Source organism: Dermacentor andersoni, unplaced genomic scaffold (assembly GCF_023375885.2).
Source record: "Dermacentor andersoni unplaced genomic scaffold, qqDerAnde1_hic_scaffold ctg00000042.1, whole genome shotgun sequence".
NCBI classification, from domain to species: Eukaryota; Metazoa; Arthropoda; class Arachnida; order Ixodida; family Ixodidae; genus Dermacentor; species Dermacentor andersoni.
Window position 1 is genome coordinate 972,870 of NW_027314756.1, and position 21,165 is coordinate 994,034.

At 48.4% G+C, this 21,165-nt stretch overlaps 1 long non-coding RNA gene across 1 annotated transcript; it reads right to left on the reverse strand.

The window, feature by feature from the left end:
* Positions 1 to 12,921: 12,921 nt before the first annotated feature.
* LOC140214420 (uncharacterized) lies at positions 12,922 to 14,886 on the reverse strand. Its single transcript, XR_011891356.1, has 2 exons — positions 14,440 to 14,886; positions 12,922 to 13,680 (listed from the first exon to the last, which is right to left on the reverse strand). It is a non-coding gene; the product is annotated as an uncharacterized lncRNA (long non-coding RNA).
* Positions 14,887 to 21,165: the final 6,279 nt, after the last annotated feature.

Here is a 21,165-nt window from a genome sequence, read left to right on the forward strand (position 1 = left end):
GTTCCTTAACGTGCACCTAAACCTAAGTACACGGGTGTTTTCGCATTTCGCCCCCATCGAAATGCGGCCGCCTTGGCCGGGATTCGATCCCGCGACCTCGTGCTCAGCAGCCCAACACCATAGCCACTGAGCAACCACGGCGGGTTCTCGTTTTGTGACGAATAGTGTCAGGGAGCGGAATAGCTTGGCATCCCGGGCGACACCTATGCTTTTGGCTCATCTCGCAGTTCGTGAAGTACGACGGAATGCTCTTATCCATCCTAGGCCACATAACGTCCCTGGATCTTACGAAGATTAGCCCGTAAGGGTGTGTGTCCACCTTCCGGGGTATCATGAATGGCGTGGAGGATTTCAGAATGCATGGTCGAGGGGATTAGTAGAAGATGACATTAATCTTGGTTGCTGGCCGATTGGGGTCGATACAAAGTTTTTGGCACAGCACAAATTTGGAATCGCACTGCATATCTCCGAGGGAGGTTATTATTGATGCCAAATCTGAATCACACCGTTGAGAGAAACGTCCAGTTTTAAGAACCAGATCCACCCTTCTTCGGTTTGAGGTGAGCTCTCCTCCCATGGATTTCGCGATAGTGCATCAGAAACCTGGTTTCGCGTCGCAACCCGATGCTTTACGTCGTAGGCATGAATTAATTTTGCAGTCGAATGATCCAGCGGGTGAACTTGTGCTTCAGGGGTTGTTTGGCAAACACCCATGCATGGCGGCGTTGCCCGTCGCGATAGGGAACTTGTGGCCGAAGATGTAGTGCCGAATCTTCTCGCGAACGCTCCAGACAACGGTCAAGCGCTCCAGGCCATTCAAGGAGTAATGGCGCTCCATGTATCATAATTTATAAGTGACGCAGGCGACAAGCTGCTTAGCCCCATCGGGATAGCGCTCAAGGAGAACTACTCCTAGGCCGGCCTGGCTGGCATCAGGCTCCACCTGGTTGTCTTACTCGTCCTTGAAGTTGTGTGAGCCGGTGCTAGAGGGCTTTAAATGCGGTGTCTTGTGAAGGCGCCCACTCAAACCTCGAGGCTTTCTTAAGCATGTTCGTGAGTGGAGCTGCTGTCCATGTGAGGCTTGGAACAAACTTCAGCAGGCACGACGCGAGGCCCAGAAATGCCTGTAGCTGCTTCGAACACATCGGAGTAGGAAAGCTGGCTACAGCTGCCACCCTTTCGGGTAGAGGTTCCCTGCGGTCACGTTGTTGGAAAGGAATTGGCATTTTCTCGGATTAATCGGAACCCCGCATCATAAAGTCGTTGTAGAAATTCGTCCATCTTCCAATGATTTCTTCTTCTGTTGTGCCCATGACTAATATGTTGCCGAGGAACCTGACACAAGCGTGGTCTTTGAATGTGCCGAGAAAAATACTCATGGCACGCTAAAATGCACTTGCCGCTGTTCGCAGCCCGAAAGGCATGTGGTTAAACTAATGAAGGCCGGAAGGTGTTCGCAACGCTGTGTTATCCTTGCCTTCCACAGTAACGTTGATTTCCTAGTGCCCCGAACGAAGATAAAGTGATGAATAGAATCTAGAGTTTCGCAAGTTGTTGGTGGCGTCGTCAATGCGGGTACGTGGGTAGGAATCAGAGGTGGTATGCCTGCTTAACTCTCAATAATGAACACAAAACCGGAGACTGCCGTTCTTCGTAGCAAAGACGACAGGTGCGGCCAAAAGGCTACAAGATCATTGGATGACGCTAGCGGCCAGCATTTGCTGCCCTTGTTTGGCAATGACGGTACGTTCCCGATCAGTGTAACGTAGCAATGGTATGTATATGGTTGGGTGCTCCTCCATACGAATGCGATGTTCCAGTGAGTTAGTGCCTGGTAACTACAATGTAATGTCTGCGAAAATCGCTCCATAGCGTTCGAGAACTGTGAAAACTGTTATACATCTGTCAGGCTCCCCTGTAGCGACTGCAGTAGCTGTTGAAGTTGAGGCTATTGGGTGGAAAAGGATTGCAACGCCCTCGATGACGAGATGCACGTCAACGGACAGTAGGTAGTCGGTTCCTAGGTTCAGATCGGCTCGTACTTATTTGAAGACGGGAGCAGCGGCCAGAGACTTGCTTCCATCGTCTGTGGGGAGTCGCAGGTGAAGAGCAGCAGTGGGCAGCACGCTACCCAGAGGCTTCAAAGAGGTGGCTCGGTCCATGGCTGAAGTGTGTGTGTGTGGCGTGACGTCGCAGCAGGGCCGCGCGCTCAGCTAACGTGTCAACAAGTACCGTGAGCTCATTTATGCCGACAACGCGGACACGGAGTGTTGGTAGTGGGCGGGTTTGATATGGCGTGGTCTATCTTGGATCTAGCGAACAGTTCCTGTAGCAGTGGCCCACGCGGCCGCAAGGAAAACATCCCCGTCTAAGCAGGACCTGGGGAGAGGTGTGCTCAGGGGCTGTGGCTGCCAAACGCCGACTTGCGGTATCCTGTACTTCGGCTGCCTTCCGGACAAAAAGCGTGCCGACTGGGTTTCGTTGGCTGCACGAAATGGAGGGCGGCAGGGGTGGGACCTCGGATACCACCAGTGATATACTGCCTGACCGCAGGGTACGCCCAAGCAAGGCGAGAGTTTCGAGAAGGTATGATTTCCCGTAGATGTTTGTGGCGACATCCCATTGTCCCTCTGACAGCAGGATCGCATCCCCATAAATCTAATATCGTAGCTCCCCGGAAGTTCCTCAAATTGGGAAATCAACGCTGCGCTCCACTTTGCCCATGTTGAGTATTGGCGTACTTCAAAACGACGCCATGATACTACAGCTCCATGGAGACATCCTTCGGCGATGGATCTCTTCTGCGCGTCCGTCCGTTGATTGGATACGGCCAGTGTCCACGTTGTGAACTAAGATGGAAGAGTCATCCTTGAACCCGTGAACATCAGTGAGCGTCCGTGCAGAAGTTGCCAAAGCACCGGGACCGACTAGTGGAGTAAAGGAATTAGTCGCGTCACGGAGACTGTTCAAGGTCACCGTCAGCAGCGCTGCGGCCGCACTTTACCAATGCCGCTGTGGAGACCTGAATGCTGTCCAAGGGCGTTGCGGCAATTGAGGGCTGGGAATGTTGGTCCGGAAGGCGGCGACCTCTTCTAGGAGCACCATGTTTCACGGCCAGGCGTTGGGAGACCCGTTGTTAATCGACTGCGCCATTGTAACGGGGAAAAAGACACAACACCCGTTCTACGGGCCGCCTGTTTCATTCATTACGGTGATGATGTTCTTAAAGTCCTTGACACTGTTCATAAAATCATCTTGTTGTTCATGTTGACTGAAAACGTGGCTCGTTCCGACTGTTCTGTTTCCTCCTTTGTCGTAACCGAAAGCGTTACCATGCTAGGCAACAAATGCACTTGGAATGTTCCGCTTTCAATGAACACTTATCAACCGACATTTCAGCGAATTGCGCAGTGATCTCACCGGGTATCGGCGGTTCAGTAATTACTTGCAACGCTTCAAACTGGGCCAGGAACGCAAAAATGTTGTTGCACATTGCAGTTACCATGTCCAGTTACCAAGATATGGGCGAAAGTTTTGCACTGCCAGAACAACAGCAAGGCACTCCCCCTGCTCGGTTATAGTGTAATTCTTCTCTGCAGTGGTTAGTGTACGACTAGCGTATGCAATTACTCGTTCGCGGAAGATGTTGTCACGTTGCAGTAGAATGGGACCGAGACCATGACTGCTAGCGTCAGTGTGAAGGATGGTGGGCGCGCTCGGATTGAAGTGGCACAGTACTGGGTCCGACGCCAGAGCAAGTTAGCCAGGAAAGCACGTTCACATTCGTCGGACCAAGCGAAGGGCGCATGAATGGCGAGGAGTTGATGCAGCGGGGCCGCAAGCGCAGCGACGTTGCGTATGAAGCAACGGAAGTATAAGAAGCAAGTCCGAGAAAACTGCGCAGGTCTTTTTGGCGCAGCGGACGGCAAAATTCGAGGACGGCAGCGAGCTTTTCAGGGTCCGGTCGAATACCTTCCGTGCTGACTATGTGAACCAGAACTTTGATGGTCTTGCTGGCGGAACTTCATTTTTTCTGTTGAGCTGCAGGCCAGCGTTTTCAAGACAGGCAAGCACTTCATGAAGACGTTGCAAATGTCGTCGAGATAGCACAGACATGTTTTCCGTTTTCAAACCACGCAAGACGTTATCGATCATGCGTTCTAAGGTGGCAGGCGTATTGTGAAGTCCAAAAGACGTCACATTGAACTCGGAGAGTTCATCAGGGGTAGCAAACGCCGTTTTTTCTTTGTCGGATTTGGACATCCCTATTTGCCTGTATCCTGATCTAAGGTCAAGGCTCGAAAAATATTCGGCACAGTGGAGCGAATATAGTGCATCGTCGATCCGTGGCAGGGGTAAACGTCTTTGCGGGTGATTTTGTTCAGTGCACGGTAATCGACGCAAAAACGCACTGAGCCCTCTTTCTCTTGCACTAGAACAACTGGGGAGGACCAGGGACTCGAGGAAGGACGTATGATATTTCGTCTAAGCATGTCTGATACGTTTTCCTCGATGATCTTACGCTCTGCAAGAGCCACGCGATATGGGCGCTGCTGAACAATGCGGGATCCATCAGTCTTATGGGGTGAGTAGCGGCGGTAGTCATACCGAGGAAGGGCGAATTCACGCCGAACAAGGAGCGGTGTTTGTTCAATAGTGCGAGGAGTTCTTGACTCTAGACGAACGTTAGGTCAGGGCTCATGGTTGCCAACAATGGTGTGGAAGAGGCATTACTTGGCGGCGATCTTGACCCGGGTGGCACTGTCGTAAGTGTGACAATTGCAGCGGGATGAGTGTCAACAGCGCAAGTGACAGTTTATCCACAAGGCAACATTTGGGGTTCGGGCTCGAGTTTGGTTTAAGGCGGTAAGCAATGCAGACCCTTGAGAGAAATGAATAAGGCCAGGGGTAATCAGAATCCCTCGAGATAGGGTAGGGCCGTAGGGTAGAATGAGCACGTCGCCATTCACAATGTTGCAGGAGTTGACGCTTATAATATCTTCTCTAGATGGCCAAAGAACGTAATCGGAGGAGGTGACGAGACGAACGCGGTCTTCATGGTTAGGAAGAGATTTGCCGGTGGCATCCAGTTGTATGAGGCGCTGACGACAAGAGATAGAAGCGGACGGGAAAGATAAGAACGCCCACTCCAAGATGAGTTCGTGGGTACACTCACGAAATACCGTAAAAAAAAAGTGGTGACGAATTCCGTTTGTGGGCACCCACTGCGCGATTGGCCGAATAATAGCGTTGGTCGCTGCACGAAGAGAAGGGCCGGAGTAAGGCGTGGTCACTTTTCGAAGGCGGGATCAAAAGTCAGGACGAATAATCGAAATGGCGGCGCCTGTAATAACGGTAGCTTCGACGAATACACCTTCTACAAATACTGACAACAAGTTGGACGGTCGCTCTGGAGGAATTGTAGGCTGTCCAATGGATGCAGTTTCCTCTCCTAAAACTGCATCGGGGAGTTTTCCGAGAGGGCGTTCGTGACATGAGAAGCGGGTCGGAGAGACGACACCTAACGAAGACGGGGAGACGGCGACGTGCGGCGATAGTCACGAGAATTCACATGCATATCAGTAGTGTAGGAAGGAGAAGGTGACCGGTGATAAGAGGAGCGGTAAGACGTGCGCTGATAGCCCAATGCTGGATGGATGCGTGTACGTTCCTCGGGAGCGTAGCCACGTTGCTCATCTTGTTGACGCCTACTACAAAATCGGGAGATGTGCCCTCGATAGCCACAGTAGTAGCAAATGGGCCTGGCAGGACGCGGAGCGTAGTAACGCTGTACACGCACTGGCGGTGACAACAAAGCCACTGGAGGGTGGTCATCTGGTGCAGGCGAAGGGGCGGTGATGGCTGCAGAGAGCGCCGCAACGTCGACATGCATTGGAACCTGATGGGAGCAGGGGCAGTCGGAGCACGGTAGCCGCGATGCGGACGTGATCTCTTGCTGAATGAGGTCGCACTAAAGCCCCTACATCCACGCGCCACCGCCGCTTTCCTGGTCGGCGGAAACGTGTATGGAGGGGCTTTAAGTCGCACAAGCCGTCGGTGGAGAAGGAACGATACTTTGCGGAGCACAGGAAGAGCACCACCCGTGAAGCTCTTCGCGAATAAGCGTGCGTCCATGTCGCGAATAAGCGTGCGTCCATGGTCGAAGGGGGACGAATGTCGGAGATATCGGTGCCTAGCCAAAGGGACTGGAGCTCCTCAAGCCTCTGGCAAGTAGTCATCACATCTTGGATGGTAGCAGGATTTTGCGTAGCCAGGGCATTGAAGGCGACGGTGTTTATCCCTTTAATAATGTGGCGTAGTCGGTCGCTCTGGGACATGGTGGCGTTCACACGCTTGCACAATGCAAACGCATCCTCAATGTATGAAGTGTACGATTCCACAGCGAATTGGATACGCTTACCGAGCTTCTTCGTGGCCTCAGCAGGAACAGCTGGGGCACCGAAAATCTACCGAAGCTGTTGCGAGAACGTCGCCCAGTCAGGAAGATCGGGCTCATAGATCCAAAACCAGGTTTTCGCGACATCGGACCGGTAGAACGGGATGCTCCGTAATTTCTGTGAACTGTCCCACGTGTTGAAGTCACTTGCGAAGTCGTAGTTTTGGAGCCAGTCCTCTACGTCATCTACGCGCAAACCAGCGAAGACTTGGGGGTCGCGCTGGCGGCTGTCGGTGGTCACGACGGAAGGCGAAGGCTGCAATGGAGCAGCGGCCTCGGACGTGTCTGGATTCGGACGTGGCCTCGGACGTGGCCGCTGGTGTTATGCGGCGACCCGAGCGGAGCTCCAGTGAGAATGTGCGAGAGGTCTTGGGGAACGAAAGGCACCGTCCAATACTTATAAGTTGTAAGGAACCGCTTTGTTCCAGCCGAGCTCGTGCTACTACCACGAGGATCAAGCTGTGCTGCTGCTGCTGATATATACAGATGAAGAAGATGCACAGATGCACCATGGATGATGATATGTGGAGATGATGAACTTAAAAGTCAGGCATGTGTTGCGCTCACAATATATATATATATATATGTTTGTGTGTGCGTGTGTGTGTGGGTGTAAACTTGTAAACACAGGCTTCCTAACTAAATACCAATAATGATGTCAGCGCGCATAGGCAAACACGCACGCATCACACTCGATGACCGTGGACACTCGCTGCCAAAACCCTGGCGTGAATAACCTTGGCAGCAGCAGCGAGCGAAATGACCTTTGTGTTGTCTATCGCCTTAACGTAAAGTAGGAGCCGAAAACGCAGCACACGAAAAGTTACGAGCCGTCGGCCCAGCTAGACTGCAGTGCCCCAAAGCTTTCAAGGTCCACATGAAAGCGCGCACTGCTGCCGAAGTACAACGCTCCCCCTGCCTCCGCAACCCCCCCCCCCCCCCGCGGTTCCTTGCATGCTACAGAAGACCGCGCGCTTCCTCCCCGCTTTCCCCTCTTGCGCACGCGAGATTGAGCCGTGATCGTTGGCTCACTCTCACACGCTTTCACTCGCACATACAGTATACGGTGCGTGGCGGTAGTGCTGTCGCATTTGGAGTTTATACTGAAAATCACGGCGACGGGGATGACTACGGCAAAAATGCACCTGGGGTGTTCATATAATTTCTATCGCAATATTAAGTGAAAGAGCCTGGAAATGCTTCTATCAGTTGTGTTATGCACTTCACCAATCTCTGACGGAAGTGCAGGTTGCCGAAGACTTCTGTAAAAGAGTCACCTGTACCGATGCTTCAGCATGTCCAACATTGGATCTACCCGTGCTACCTCCTAAATATGATCGTCTTGACCTTCCTTTCACGATGCCGGAATTGGAAGCTGCACTTGCTGCGTCGAGACGATCTTCTGCCCCTGGACCTGACGGTATTTCATATACTGCTCTGTGCCACCTTGGGATGGAAGGTCGGAAAGTCCTGCTGTCATACTATAACGCCACGTGGTCATCCAGTACAGTCCCGAAGCAGTGGAAAACCAGCCGTTTGGTCGCCCTCCTAAAGCCAGGAAAATCGCCTTACGAAATGTCATCTTACCGGCCAGTAGCTTTAGCAAGCTGTGTCGGTAAGGTGATGGAACGGATGGTGCTCACTAGATTAGAATAGTTCATGGAAAAGAATGAGCTTTATCCTGAAATGATGACCGGATTTAGACGTGGCCGGTCTGCAATAGATGGGGTCATTGATCTCATGTCCACGATCGAACACGAAAAAAAGCGACACCAACTTGTAGGAGCAGTTTTCTTAGACATAAAAGAAGCTTATGACAATGTACTGCGCGAAGTCATTCTTGATGCCTTCAGTAATTTAGGCATCGGCGGCCGTCTCTACATGTGGATTGATAATTACCTAGATGGTCGTACAGTCTTCATGTCCACGAATGATGGCGAAACGACAAGACACGCTGTAGTTCGTGGAGTGCCTCAAGGAGGAGTTCTCACCCCGACTCTTTTCAATGTTGCTCTTATTGGCCTTGCGGAAATAATTCCTGATACAGTACGCATCAGTACATACGCAGACGACATATGCATATGGGCATCTGCAGTCACACGACCGCAAATTCGTGCCAGATTGCAGCGAGCTGTTTCTTTAACGTCTCAGTACCTGCAGTGCCAAGGACTGCAACTGGCCCCAGACAAGTGCGCTGCGATAGCGTTCACACGGAAGCTTATGTGTTGGTATCCAATTATGATCAATGGAAATGCCATCCCATATGTCACCCACCACAAGTACCTCGGCGTTGTCATTGACCGCGGTGTTTCATGGTCGAAACATGCGGCAATGTTAAAGAAAAAATTAACTGGGCTTGCTCAAGTTTTTCGCTTTCTGGCCGGTATGAAGTGAGGTCCATCTGAGTGTTCGCTACTCCGGCTGTACCAGGCTCTCTACGTCGGATACATTCGGTATAGCCTGCCAGTTTTATCAGGTATGAGCCCGTCATGTTTACGCACGCTGGAAAGTGCCCAGGCACAGATACTGAAAACATGTCTCGGTGTTTCACGTTGCACCTCAACCCACGGAACAATTGAGGAGGCTCGCGTCACCCCTTTACCTGTCTATCTACGATGCGACCCTCTTCGAGTATTCCTGCGACTGCTCTGTCGTCATGGACGCCATCCCTTATCGACATTACCCGATATACGGCCGGACTCCACTTTTTCAAGAGCCGTTAAATGGCAAGAATCTGCCATACCAGAATACTTTGCCCCGGCTGACCTTCCACATATGCCCCCATGGGTAATGTCCAAAATACCGGTACGTCTATCTATTCCGGGAATTTCTAAAAAATCGCGAATACCTACCGTCGGCCTCAGACATTTAACACTTGAATATATATCGAAAGAATATGACTCCTCGGTAAGCGTGTATACAGACGGATCGGTATCGTCGTATGCGTCTGGTGCGGCTTTCGTCGTGCCTGCTCATCAAGTCATTCGACGGTTTCGTCTGCATAACAAGACGACTTCAACATCTACGGAACTAGTGGCAATCAGAGAGGCCGTTCAATATATTTCGCGACAGCCTCCTCAAGTATGGACAGTCTTCAGGGACGCCAAATCGGCTTTTCAACTACTTAGAGTGGTGTTGAAAGAAAGCGCTTACAGAGTGTTGGCTCTTCAAACTGACGAGCTCTACACTTTTGCGCAAGAAATGGCCACCACATCACATTTCAGTGGATTCCCAGTCACTGTGGTATACAGGGCAACGAACTGGCCGACGCTGAAGCGAAGAAAGCACTCGAAGAACGAGAGTCACAGCTTTCAATTCCTTTTTCAAGAGCGGACGCCAACTGTCTCCTCTCCAGTGTCATCCGAAAATTGACAGCAAAGCACTGGGACAATCCGGATAATCGCCACAGACGACTCCAGAGATTGAACCCTACCATGAATTTTAGGCTATCACCGAAAATTCAACGAAGCTGTGCCAGTCTTCTGCGCAGACTAAGGCTGGGGGTAGCGTTTACGCGCGGATACGTGCACCTCATACGACGCACCGAGTCTCCACAATGTGAGGTGTGCAATGTGGCTGAGGCTATAGGTCATGTGCTTTGTGACTACACTAAGTATACGTGGAAGAGCGTGAAAGGTTGGACAACGACCTTACGCGTCTCGACAGCCCACCGTTGTCGGAGGACGTTATTTTAGGCCCTTGGCCAGATGCTCAATCGAGTTTCAAGGCCATTCAGGCATTACTGAACATTTTAAAAACTACGGGCCTGGGTTGCAGACTTTGAGCATGCGAAATTGCTTGCGATATGTTCTACATCTTCCTTTTATCGTCATCGTCACCCATCATGCACCTCTTCCCTCTTTCTTTCCCTCTTCCCCTTCCCCCAATGCCGAGTAGCTGGCTAGAGGAATATACCTCAGGCCGACCTCTCAGCATTTCGTATCATTAAACTTCTCTCCCTCTCTCTAAACAGACATAACCTATTTATCAATATACGTAGGGCCACGGGGGCCCAGAAAAATTATTTGAATTTGCATTTATTTCTTGGAACTATATAAAATCGCCAGGTGATACAGGGACAAAAAGCAATGAGTGCCCCACAGAGGTCCCGGATACCGCCCAGTAGCAGCAGTACAGCGCACATGAACAATGCTCATTTGCGACAAACAATTTTATTTATTAAACAAAAGAAGTGTACTCGGTGTTTAACTTCGCAGCATAAACGTATCGCTAGTCTAGGTAATAGCATTGTCGAGGTTATAGACAACGAAGTATAATCAACGTAAATTACTTGCAATATTCACAAGAAAGACACCTGATGTGTGGGACCTTACAGAATGACAACCCGATTACCCGCGAAGCTGTTTCTCTCGAACAGTCAGTTGGAATGAACGTTTCAGTTTCTATTAATTATATCGCATACGTTAAAATGTTGCCAGTATATATATATATATATATATATATATATATATATATATATAGTCGCGTAGTAGTGATGGTGAATAATACAGTGAAAAAACTGTGAATGACAAAACTAACATTGTTATTGGGCGAACTGGCGCCCACAAGAGCAAGTTACACTCAAAACACAGCGATATCGGTGAAAACGGTCGCCGATCGTCGAAATCTGATCTGTCGGACAGGCATGGTCGAGCGCGTCGGCTTTTGTACATGAGCCATCGAAGGTTCCAGAGCAATCGCTGGTGCCCGCGTGTCAGAACATCAGGTCGATAATGATGGCCCCATATATATGCCTCATACCGACACTGGGGTATTGGCCAAGAATTGTGCGCTGACACGCTTACTTAATCTTTTAAAGCACTACATATTCGATTAAAACAAGAAAAAAAAGGGCATACAAAATCGTCAGAAGAGTCCTGTGTAAATGTAAGTTTAATGGAGGAACACGGCAGCGTAATCTCGTGATCAGTACTTCTGACTGTCTTGATGGACACCACTAGATTTTCCACGGAAATTTTAGGTGCTGAAATTCTGTCCATGTTATTGATTCAGTGACGTCTCTATGAATTGAATATTTTCGATATAATATTGCTGTTATGTGCGCCACTACTGGAAGAACCGGCATTATATGTTCAATCAGGCATGCTCGCGCTAATGAGTGTGCCATTTCATTTAAATGTAATCCACAGTGACTTGGTACCTATACTAGTTTTAGAGAATTCAACTGTGAAGGAACTAATGTTAGACACGTGTTTAGATTTGACGAATTGCATGAAGCTGTAAGCGAAGTACAGACAGAAGGGAAACGTGTTATAAGAAGCGCACTTAATGCGTTCGAAGGGAATTTCCGAAGCGCTAAAATCACTGCTTCAAGCTCGACTTCAAAAACAGGAGTGAAATCTTGCAGTCCCAAAGGGAATGACCAGCCAAGCGAAAGCGAGGAAATGCCTACCCCCGCCTTTTCGTTGTTCACTGAAGCGTCTGTAGCCATTATGTTATTAGTTTGGCCAATTATCAAGAAAAAAGGTATTTGAATCATTAATAAAAGCGTATTCAGATCGTCTAAGTGGCAAGCTGTAAAATCTCAGAAATGTTTGAATCGTTAGGATGCGAAACCCGCAATGCAATGTTGGTAGGCGCGCTTCTTGATAGATAACGTCATCAGCCACAAATCTACCCAGTCCCAAACACAGCCGCAGGGTTTCACGCTCCAAAAGAACCACAGGCTTTTTTTTGTAAGCAGGGCCGCCTGACAACAATACACACCCGAATTACAATATTGGGCACATACATATTTTTTAAATCGTTAGAAGGGAATCTCTGCTAAGTCCACATTGTCGGTTACTCGTTCTGCGGCGTATACCTAAAGCACGTTGTGCCTTAGACGCTACACTTTCTATGTGTGGACTCCAGTTGAGGTTTCTGCCATACGTAATTCCCAAATATTTTAGAGACTCAACCTGGAGAATGGGTTCTTTTTTTATAGGATATAGAAATTGAAATCGGTTCCGTAAGCGGCAACACTAGGAAGCCTAATCAGTCTCACTTCAGAAAATATTGCACGCGGACTGACCATCTGACTGACCACCGTAAAAGTGCACAGCCTGCACTATTTGCTCAAGTCAGAGATATGAGACTTCCTAACTGAAAACTAATCAGCAGATATAGTTAGAAGCCATAAATTCTCATGGTACACCTACCAGGTAATGAGTAATCAAACTGAAGGGTGTAGATATATTTCAGCGAGTTATTACATCTTGACTTCCCGTACGTAGCGGACGAAAAACAAAGACGACAATACAGAGCGAAAGGGAGACAAAGGTCCCAGCGGTTCATATGTCTCCTCTTCTCCTTTTAATCGCTTTGTTCATTGTGACTTAGGCATATATGAAGTCGAGATATGCCAGCTCATGCCTGTTATCATAACAAGGAATCCTTAAATTCCGACAATGCAATGACGATCGATGCACCCCAAAAAGTAAATATTCAGGCCACTAGAAACATCGCATAGGTGACAATATATTTTCACAAAATAGAAAAAAATTGAAGATCTCGCCGTAATTAGGCAAAAGCGCCGTACAAGTTACCGCAGATCCCTACGAAAAAAAGAACTCAGAAATGTCCGCCTCAACGGAGCGCTGCGTCATCCGTCGAATTCTCTGGAGTCGCGTCATCGGAAAAATTGCCCGAGGGCAGCCAGGATTCCAGCTCGGCGATTGCAGAGCCGATTTTATGGAAGCCTATAACATCCGAACGAACAGCCCTGACGTCCTTGTACTGCTTGAAAAGTATATTCGAAAACTGCTCCGCCACAGTCAGAATGGCGGCGGAGTGCTCGCCCTCGCGGAACTGCAACTGCCCGCACGTATGTTGAAGGTCTCGTGGTGCTCGACGTGGGACAGGGCAGCGCGTCGAAGGCGATGACGGCGGGTTTCTCGACGCCACGAGCCGTTCCAGCCACGCAAAAGCGGTGGGTGCACTCGAAGCGAGACGCGTCGCCCTTGCGCCAAGCCCCACCGCTGGAACAGGGGCTAGGACTGCGCGGTGCCCGTGCGATGGTCAGACGGTGGGCGGAGGATTCGACAACGCGGGGCTGGTGTGGAGATCGCCCGGGATGACACGCTGTACCGGCTGCGAGCTCGTTCCGCCTCCTGTGAACCGTCGCCTTGGTTGCTGAAGCTGGAGTGAGAAGCCACGCCGAGATTGCACCAGCAGATCCGCGACCAGAATTTCTTGGGTTGACTCCTTGGTGGTGCTTTCCGCTGAAACGTTAAGATTTTGCAATAAATCAGAATATTTGCATCGCTGTGCCTAAATAGTTCGTCGCAGTTTGTTTGTCCTCTTCTATAATTTTTTTCTTTCGCATAATTACTTTCAATACTAAATGCTCAAATAACAATAAAGTATTAAGTGAAATTTATATTTTCTTAATGAATATTTCATTAAAGGCCTAATCGAATAACATGAATTTAGCTCCTGGGCGCTTACACAAAATAAATTTCATTAAGCTAGAAGTGTTCACAAGAGCAAATGTCACCCAAACGTGATTTTCGACGTTTTACGAAGCAGAAGCAACCTGCCAATGCCAAACAACCAGTTACAACCAAAAAGTATCTCCTTACTTTCGCTGCTGATTAAAGTCAATAAAACAAGGCTGCCACAATGAGAACACGTCCACACGAGGTGAGCGCAGTGTCGCATGTGTTCTCTTTGTGTTTGGCCTTCTGCTGCGCATGAAAAACATTTATGCAAGTTTCAACATGCCCGCTTAACAGGTTAAAGGAGCCGGCGCACCCAATGTACGAAGGACATGCACGTTTCTATTGGGATTAGCGCTACGTGAGAAGACGTATTCGAAATGGCCTTAAAATTGCTTGGCGCGACAATTGCCGCGGGCCTTGGTGTACGGTGCCACCGACACGAGTGCGACCTCTCGCCAGAGCACTGCATGAAGGATACTTTTAAACTATCTCTCTCAGAAATGCTAAAGTTTGGCTGAGAGAACACGTAAGAATATTCACCTGTCTGCTGTTCCGTTATAGACGCGCGGGCAAGCGCCTCCGGGCAAATGGAACGCCGACTCGTGGCGGCCGCCAGAAGGGAAGACCCCGGGATGCATGCCGCGTTTCGTCCACCCACGAGAAGGTTGAAACCGAGGGTCGCCGTGTGCGGACACCGTCGCTGATGCCTGAACGCGGCCGCAGGCGTCGTCTTGTTGAGCAGCGTGGCGAAATCCGTGGCCAGTCGTCTTTGCATCCTGGTGCGAAGTCGTGGCGTCGGACTGAGGCCGTTGCATCTTGATTGGCAGGAGGCGTCGCAAGAGTATCGCTCGAGGGAAAAGCAGGAGTTCCCGCTGGTCGGCGTCCAAGAAACCTCGCCGGATTATTTAGATGAAGTACTGCGGGACGAAAGCGCCTAGTAGCTCCCACAGAATGGAGGCGGGTGCGCAATGCACGAGGCAGGCTGCGTTCTTCTTTTTCTTCTACTCACGCGCATAGAACGCATTCGAGGATGTTATATAAGGCGTCGTTGCCTACCGCAGCGCCATGAGAAGGCGCGCGCTTGAAGCCGCCCAAGGTGGAGAAAAAAGAGGATGGAATAAAGGCAGAGAATGAGTAATGCCTCCATTGCTGTCGTACTGAGTAATATGCACCATATAACAGAGGAAATATCTTCTGAACACTCCAGAATATTATTATTATTATTATTATTATTATTATTATTATTATTATTATTATTATTATTATTATTATTATTATTATTATTATTATTATGCGATGTGGGAACGCATATGCATTGCACAGAGATGGAAATTTAATCGAGAGGCGCCGAACGCCTGCCTACTCTTCAGGAAGGAGGGAATATAAAAAGAATTTTAAAATGAAAAACAAATCAAGTTGAGGGGAAAATTGTAGTTGTTTCGTGGATATTTTTTAGTTATTCATAGGTTGTTTTTATTCATTTCTTTATGAGAATTTTCACTTTCTTCAGGAGTAGCTGCAAATTCCCCTAACACCATCTGCATCTTGGCTGATCTCTCGGACTGGGCGTGCGCCATAACCGTAGGAAAACAAAACGAAAGCAGAGAAACAGCAAGATGACAGGCCACACGGACTGAAGTAAAACAACGGCAAAGTGTAGAGTGTGCCAGTATGAACCGAACAGCAATGCAGGCGCTCCGTTGAACAGCAGCCTAGAAGACATGTTCGAATAGGTCTTCTTTTGCAGCTACGCAGTACTGTGTCCGCTTTATCACACCTTCAGTGGGTTTCTTGATGAGCGACGCCGGAACTTCAGGCTGGTTCAGGCCGGCCCTTCAGACTGGTTGTCCCTGGTGCCTGCTGGCCTCGATAGAGCGACCGTTTCGTTGACCTGCAGTGGTGTTTTGGCTGAGTATCGGGTGGTTTAAGGTGTCTCAATAACCACATTTTAGTTCCTGGTTGATTGGCATTCCTTGCGTCAGCCGTCTTGAGCTGATGTCGACCAGTTCTCCTGGCCAGGCGCGATCCGCCTGGTCAGCATCCCTGCCACCTAATGAATTGCCCATAGATTTATTTTTTCGCAGTGGCGTCAGCACCATTCCTGTGGCGCTTGTGCCTACCAATGGAGGTTCCATCAGAATCACGAATCCACAGGCTGTCCAGAAGGCACTTAAGGCCACGTCCAACCACTTCCAGACCATCACTGATGTGCGAGCGTTCGGACGGGGAGGTATAGTGTGTCGTTCACCCGACCAGACCTGTGTAGAAGACCTCTTGAAATGCACTTCATTCGCTTCCCCCCCGGTGAGTGCTTTTATTCCGCCTCACCTTGCGTGCACCAAGGGTCTTGTACGAGGCGTAGACTCCCGATTAAGTCCTACTGAAACCCTGGACAAGCTATCCGCAGCAGGCGTCATTGCCATCTACCGTTGCAATCGACTGGCCAATAACGAGAGGGTTCCTACAGAATCTGTTATTGCAACGTTTGTGGGCACATCATGTCCATCTGAAATAAAGGTGTGGCCTCTTGTGTTCCGTGTAGAGCCGCTTGCGTCACGTCTAATCCAGTGTAAGAATTGTTGGAGATTCGGGCACAGCGCAGGAGGATGTAAGTCTAGCTTGCGTTGCCGCACCTGTGGGGATGGTCATTCTTCAAGTGAATGCTCTACTCAATCTCAAAAGTGCTGCCTCTGTGGGGGAGAACACCCAGCAGACTATTCGAACTGCTCAGCTCGCGCTCAAGAAATACAAATTCTTGAAATAATCGACCGCCGTCGTTGCTCCCGAAGAGATGCAATTTCAGTTATCAAAGACAGGGCCTTCGGATACTCTGGTGTTACAGCGCGCAACACTCCAAGTATGGATCTTAACCTCTCAGAAGCAATTGACTCTGCTGTGGAAAAAGCAATGGCTAAAGCTATGGACAAATTGATATCCAGTCTCTCTGATTGCTTAGCACAAATCATTTCCAGCCACATGATGCAAATATTGCAGCCCAATAAGACACCAATGCAGTGCCCAGTATCTAACGCCACACCTCAAACGCCTAGCAACGAGGTAGAGACGCCTTCCACAGTTGCAGAATATTCCACAGACACTACTTCGGTAGTCCAAACACGCGAGGATGAGCCCTCTTATTCAGACACTGTTATTGTCACAGACATGGAACTTGACACTCGAGCTCCCAAACGTATGGGGTCCCCAATTTCAAAAACTATGAAACCAAAATCAGAAAAGAGTCAACCAACTCCTGTGCTTACAGAAAGTATTCTAAAGGCGGCAGTTGCCGCTGCTGTGCGTTCTACACCATTGGACAGTTGAAAGTGCTGCAGTGGAACTGTCGTTCTATATTTTCAGCTTCAACAGATTTATCTTGCCTATCTATTCAATTCAATCCAGATATCTTACTTCTTCAGGAAACGTGGCTTTCACCAGAGAAAAATTTTCATTTAAAAGGTATTCGGTCCTTCCGATTAGAGAGACTCGCGAGGTGGAGGATTAATGATACTTGTTTCCAGTAAAATTTGTCACAAGGCAAAAATTTCTTTTCAAATCATGGACTGCGACTGTGAAATTTTGGCCATAGATTTATGCCTCCCAGGATACCATCCATTTTCAATTATAAATGCTTATTTCCCCAACGGCGTGCAAAGTACACGTCAACTTGATAGGGCTGTGGCTGCCTGTAGAAAAGAAATTTTGTTTGTAGGGGATTTCAATTCGCTTCGCTCTATTGGTCTAACTTTATCAGTGCCTGTGATCCTATCTTTTGGAGCCTCCATTGTTGGGTTCCGCCACAGAAATGTTTGCTTGGCGATCCAAAATTAGCTAATTGAAACCAATCGATTTCCATGTTAGATTGATCGTTCTCCCTCCCTACCATAGCTTTCTTTTATTTCTTATCTATTATTAATTATTATTGTTATTATTATTATTATTATTTTCTTATACCCGGTTTTCATCTGATTATCTATTTTTTTCTCCAGAGACAAAACGTTTACTTTTAAGCTCACACGCCCAAATTGTTAACTCCCTTGTTATCAATATTATTTTTAGGCACCTAATTAAACCGCCCGATTCTTGGCCAATCCCCCACTGTGGGTATGTGCCACGGCCATTCAGGACAACAACAACAACAACAACAGCTACGCAGCAGTGAGTCCGCTTTATCAAATCTTCAGTGGCTTTCTTGATGACCGACGCCGGCAATTTACGGCTGACATCTGTTATCCTTGCCTTGAACTAATCTGACATCTGTCTCGATCATGTATGTACGATCTTTCGCGTAACCCCAAAGAAAGAAATCGAGTTGAGAGAAGTCAGGTCAGAAGCGAGTCAGGGTCTCACTTCTGCGTAGCGGCGCTCTAGAAAAGCAAATCCTGGCTGTCCGGCGTGCCCGCGATCGGGCCGGTGGGCTAGACCTGCCGGTTCCGACGCGGGACTATAGCCGGGTGCGCGACGAGTTCGCGTCCTCGCCGGACCTGCAATAAAGTTTCTTCACTCACTCAAGTCAGGTGACCTAGCCGGCCAATCTACAGGCCGGTGCCTTCCCATCTATTGCGCGTGAAAAGTCGCATCCAGCCAGTTTCGTGCTCGGCTGCTGCGGTGTGCGGGCGCCCCATCTCGCTTATACCACAGAAGTGGAAGACGTGACGTACAGCGGGATTTCGATGAGTAACTCGTCCACCACTCCTTCAAGGATTTCGTTCACGTAACGCTGTACAGTCAGTGTGTGATCAAGGTAGATGGGACCGATTATAGCACCGGCGTAAATTCCGAAACACACATTGAGGGACCACTGGTACTGGTGCCGAATGCGCTTTACCCAGTGTAGATTGGAGTCCATCCAATAGTGCGTGTGCATTGTGCAAATTTACCTAGGTGTTTCTGCGAAAATTGGCTTCATCTGTGCACATGATGTTACGCAAAGAGCACGATGACTCATCGGCTTTTGTGAGGACACAATTCGAGCAATCTAGACGATTATACTGGTCCATATCTTCTAAGCATTGGTGCTGTTTAAGGTGGTACGGGTGAAAGGCCACGTCATTTAATATCTACCAAACTGACGACTTGGAAATTGGTACCTGGGCGGCCACGTCCCGCACGCTAGCATGAGGGTTTGAGGCGATAAATGCTTGAACACCCGTGCATATGCTAGGACTCAAAGATGGACTCCTCCGCCGCTGTTTCTTGAAGCTGCCGGTTTGTCACAGGTTTTCATAATTTCTGATGATAGTCGATGCGTTTGGTCTACCGCCTCAATTCCATGACACACACACACACACACACACACACACACACACACACACACACACACATATATATATATATATATATATATATATATATATATATATATATATATATATATATATATATGTTTATATTTGTGGCCTTCCTCTTGTTGCCATTTCCAGATCCCAAAGCAAGGACCATGTTTGAAAGACATGGCGAATTGGACGAAACAAACCGCACCTTTAAACCCTCTGCACTGACGTTGTTGATTCGCTTTTGTGGCGATATGTTTTGTTGCAAAATAAGAAACAAACATCCGTGCACTTTATCTACGCTAAGACAACACCTGTCACAGCTTGTTTCTAACTAAAACCAAACGCGAGGTGTTACTTCGGCCGGGGCGCGGCACATAAGGCACTAGCTCGATCATGATGTTTTTCTTTATTTCCTTTGTTTCGTTCTGGGTAAGTCAGAGGGAGCTTGTTCGAGGGCGCTGCTTTCTGATCCGGGTGGGAGCGCAGTCACGTGGTATTCCTCATATTTTGCAGGGTTTATTTATCAGTCGGAAAAATTCAGTACGCACTTAGTACGTCGCTGAAAACACCGCAGTTAGATGTCCCTTGGCTGCGCCTACAAATGCTCATTGATACTTTGATAATTAAGATACGTCTCGAGTTGAATAATTAATTACAATTACCTAATTAAATATCAGTAATGAAAATATTACTCGCAGCTATTTCACGGTACTGGAAACAATATGCACTAGGTTTTCTTCGAGTAACGAATTGCTATAGGTTTCTTTCGTGATCAAAAAAGCACGCAAAGCAATTTGAAGAGTGGCGAACAAACAGCAAAATATTCATTCTCTAGGCATAGGCTATCCATAGCTTTAGAAATAATTTTTAGTTGGCTAGCTCTATCCTTTTCAAAAATATAATAAGCTTTGTCCTGTGTGTATATTTAAATATATTGTGTATGTGGATAGTATTTACAGTGGAAATTTAAAACAATGTTGAAGTCAGAAAATACGGATGAGGCAGCCGCCGCTAGCGCTACTAATGCCTATGTTGTCCTATTGTCAGGATTTGCAGAAATAAAGCGAAAGTATGAATTAAAAGCCGTGCACGTCCCCGCCAACAATGATGCAGTAAGCTATTAGCCCCACTAAAATGTCAAGTGAAATGGTCGAGGAAAGTCAAAAGAAACCTCAAATGTTGTGGGTGACAAAGCTCTGGTAATGGCATTTTAGGTGTGTGTGGGGGGGGGGGCTTCAGCATCTCCCCCCCCCCCGAAAACTCCGGAGGGGGCTCGGGTCCCAACCAAAGCCCCCCCCCCCGTAGTCGGCGCCTATGCAGGTCGCCATGGAGCTGTAAGTACAATACGAAGTCATAACTTTTGACTTTTGAGGTTTAGGGATCTTTTTAATCTCGCTGGTGGCAGGGAGTATAATTCTTGTATAATTCTAGTATAATTGTAAGAACAAAAGTCCGAATAAAAATTGAGAGGGGGGAGTGATTTCACTGTCACAGAGCTTTGTATAGGGTCAGCATTGTTCGTTCGTACTATGTATTTAACGTATGGTTGCTTGGTAGACTTGGATGATTAGTTAAACGTGAAAATGGTTTGTTGGGCTAGTTGGTAGACGGCCCTAGTCGCAGAATGCCAGCAAACTTGAAGAAGGAGAAAGTCGAGAGGATGTTGGCTGGACAAACAACTTGCCTTCATTCTTGAAAACAACTTCCCCAAAGCCGCACTAAACATGCGCAAGGCACAACACCTCATAATAACGGTAATCACATTATCTATGCACGGCAACACGGCTAAAGATGCTAAAACTCATTCTTGGTTAGGACCACCGATGTCGCGCTTACACAGTTTTCGGGGCCAAGTTTACAAATGCGATAGGCTTCTGTCAACTCTCTTTCCTGCTGCGTCCTCGCCTTCCCCCCGACTGACATGTTGCTGAAGATGGGAGTGCATCCGTGCTGCTTACATTGTTGCGGAAGGTTGCCGCCCGAGCCTGTAGGC